Raw genomic sequence first — 4,114 nt, 5'->3', positions numbered from 1 at the left:
GGGGAAGTGTCCTCTCCAGAAGCGCCGACTGATCTCTCACCAGAGCCACCTCCTCGCCGCACGCTGCGCTAAGAGCCGGCTGTTGGGAGATGGCCATTAATATTCAAGGTGCACTAGAATATTAAGATTTAGAAGTGGCCAGAGCACACACACACACACACACACACACACACACACACACATACAACGTGTAAACGTTGCTTTGCTAAACCAAACACCCCATGAGAATCTCTGTACTAGATGGCAGTGCCTGAGCAGTAATGGTTGCCACAGGGTTTGCACATTCAATGGTTACTGTAATAGTCAAAAGTTAACAGTTAGCACTGTTCTGGCTCAAGGAACTCCTGAAATGCTACCATTAATCTTTAGTCCCATGAAGAGACACTTCATTATTCATTATTTAAACATTCAGTGGGGAGGTAAGTAAGTATATTTGAGCAGTGTCCTGTTATAAGTTTAAATGTTTCAGTCATATCAGTTGTAATGGGTGAACATTTTGGTCTGTGGATCTGTAGATGGATTAAATGGTAGATAATAACAATAGTAAAGAGATTAAGTTTAATGATCTCTAATGGTTTAATATACTGAGGCTCAGATTACAAACAAGCTATTTGTTGACACTCTGTATCCCTAAGCAGACTAGACTACTAAAGTGTTTTTCTAGCAAGTGTCTTTGGCATGCACCACGACACAACCAAGCCATCAAGTTACTAAAGACCAAAGACCAAAGGAGGCAGCCTGTCTCTCCTAAAATGCATTTTATGCCAAATTAAAAAAAAGCAATCATGTATACCTGATTATCACAGATGTATACCTTGTTATCAATTCAGTGCCTGTAGATGTATCCACAATATTCACTAAATGTTTTTCTTTTCTTGCAACTTCAATCTGTTATGAAACTTGTAGAATTTGGTATATTTGACTGGCAGTCAGTGAAAGTTAAAACCTATAATTTAAACTACCTTTCCTAGTTCAGATGTCTATAATTGAATCATTTTAAATCTGTGTTTAGTGTGAAATTATAGTCACCGTTTTTTCTGTGATTATCCAAGTTGATTGGACGATTTCGAGCACAAGCCAAGTAACCTGAGACTGTTTCTATTTTAATATTACTTTCATTTTTTTTATTATTTTTTTTTTATCCGGTCCAGGTCACTTCACAAATTGTAAGCACAGTCATCAAGTGTGTATCCGGCGAGGTGAGTGGGTCTTGTGGTGTGTGTGCCCCAAGCACATGCCTCCATAGCAGCCCAGAGCGCTTTAGCATGAGTAATGCTTAGCCCACTGCTTAATCAAGCAGAGTGTTCGCATCTGAACTGTATGAAAGATGATAAACTTGATAGATACATTCAAGTAGAACACATTGTTAATTAGCCCGATACACTGTTCTGCCCAATTGTAAAACACAGCAATCCTTTATCTCACATATTTTAAGGTCACAGTCTTTGTGGTGTTCAGCTCCCTGTCATGTCATGTGCTATTAGCGCAACACATTTTGAAAAGTATAATTTTGGTTCAAGTTCCTTAGAAACACTGGTTGCCATGTGATTTTGCAACTGCTGTTTATCATGTGATGAATTTAACACAGCAGTAAAGCTCTTAGTCAGCACTTCATTATGTGTTTAATCAAAAATAACCCCCACTTATCAAGGCTGTTCTTTAATTGGGGGAGAATAATGCATATAGTTTATATTACAGTCAGGACAACACATTTGCCAGCTGATGAACAGCTTGAGAGTGGAGAGGATGTTTCCACACTGTTTCAATGGCAGTTGGTTTTTATGGCACTTTATGCATATCCTGGAGGTTGTTAGCATACCGTAAGGCCTATGCAATTTGCATAGACATGGACCAGACAATTGCTTTGATGAAGTTGGCCAGCTTATTTTAAATGCATTAGGCGCTACGTTCTGGATCCCATCTGTTTAATTACTTGTTTCAGAAAAAATCAGCTCTAATTCAATCAATTTCATTGCAAACAATTTCAAATTTATGGGTGGAGCACAAGTCGTACGTCTTCTTAATGGCCCTTTTGACACTTTCGGAAAAACAAAAAGTTCTTCAACAAAGGGAAAGATTTTGACAAGGCAACTACCATTAAATGTAGAACCATGGACCTTGTCTGCATCAACATGTTAGCGTGCCATGTCTACATAGGTGTGTCGTGTATCATGTCTACACATAAGTGTGTCATGTCTCCATACCTCTAGTTATCTGTTCATCATGTCATTCTGAGACAGCACTTTCTGCTCCTTGCCGCCTTCTCTTTGCAATAGCCTACATTTGTGTGAATATTCACAACCTGAGTAACTAAGCAAACAGCCTCTTCATAGGCGGCCAGTGTGTACCCATAATCACTCGGAGCACAATATAATTGCTCCCTGATTTCCGAGCCTCTTAACTGGAGATGGAGAGATCTCCTTCGGGAGCAATTGGCTGGTTCTTTTCAGACTTGGATGCCAGCAGTTATGATATTTTCACTTTGAGAGTTGTCAGTGGCTGCCTGTAAATAATAAATAGGAGCATCTGTTGGATCCCATTATTTAGCCTTTACCTTCTTCTCATTAAGTCTGCCAGTTCAGTCCTCAGAGTTGTTTGCTCTCCTATAGAGGAGCGGGCCCAGAGGGCTATGGGACTGGTGAGATATGTAAACAACATTTCACACAAGAAGTGGAGAGGATTTAGTGGAATTAAATTGTGTCTTTGCCAAACGAACTGTACTTGTGAGTGTTGAGATTGATGCTGTTGTTGTTGTTGTTGTTGTTGTTGTTGTTGTTGTTGTTTGTTTGTGTGTGTGCGTGTGGGGAGCACAAGCAGGAGGATAACAAACAGAAAATGTTTCCTGATTTTCTCTATGGCAAACAGAGCTCTCAAATGTGCCTTTGCCATAGTTTTAATTTTGTCTGTTTAAGAAGATCAATTTCTTTCAAAACCACCTTTTTTGCCCATGAAAGGGAAATTAATCCTTTCTTGAAGTTGACGTAAGCTCTTCTGGAATTTGTAGATTATGGATTTTACATTCAATGTCAAATGGTAACAAAAAAAAATATACATGTATTCTCTTATCCAGCCAAGCTACACCTTTTACCTAGATAGCATTGGCGGAGGTCCATAAAAATCATTATCTCCTCTTCACATAACACATAATGTGGAGCTGACATTTGAATTTCATGAAGCCCAAAGGCAAGGCCCCAGCAAACATTGATAAAGGTGCTGAAAGATTGATAAGGACTGACTGCTTAATCAACTGTAATGACATCCACACATTTCATACCAATACACACATTCATACCAATACACATATTGAAGACAACAAAGATTATGAGTAACTAAATCTAATATGCTGAAAAACACCTGAACAAAGACTCCATTTTCATGCTATGTATACATGTTGGTGTTTGAATGCACCAGGACCTCATCTGCATCTCTGAATGATCTCTATTGTTGATCGTTTTGATGCTATTCAAACATCATATCAGGGGGGGGGGGAACTGATCTGCACAGTCTCTTTCAGACGGATTTATTATTTGCAGTTCTCCTCATTGTAAGTCAGTGTGGTATCAAAAGGAGTTTGAAGCTGTGCATCATGTTGCTTTAAGACCTCAGGTGCTGAAGACAGAGAGTAAGAGCATAGAGGAGAATAAAGGAGAGGAGAGGAGGAGAGGAGATGAGATGAGAAGAGAAGAAAGGAGAGGAGAGGAGAGGAGAGGAGAGGAGAGGACAGGAGAGAAGATGAACAGGACGAGAACCAATAACTTGCAAGATAAAATATGAGCCATCTAGCTCAGGAGCCAGGGTCAGTTCCCTAGTAGCTAAAGAGCCCATTCCACTCCAGCTCCAGGTCTTGTTCACAAGCAGGTAGAGCACTGGTGACGCACCAGTATCAACAGCACACGCCCAGACTGGTGCTCCACCAGGAGACACCACACCCTGCTGTTATCAGCTCACTGCACAACCAGTGCCTTGTTACAGACAGTGCTGTGAGAAAGTACCGCTGTTTGCCCCCTTCCTGATTTCTTCTTTTTTCCAATACCTTCCAATATTCCTCTACAGTGATGTAAGCGACATGTCTGAAGGGTGGCTCAACCAGTTATTAGGTTTAGGGAGGCAATTT

This window comes from Sardina pilchardus, chromosome 2, assembly GCF_963854185.1.
Source record: "Sardina pilchardus chromosome 2, fSarPil1.1, whole genome shotgun sequence".
Lineage (NCBI taxonomy): Eukaryota > Metazoa > Chordata > Actinopteri > Clupeiformes > Clupeidae > Sardina > Sardina pilchardus.
Note: the sequence above shows the minus strand (reverse complement) of the source record.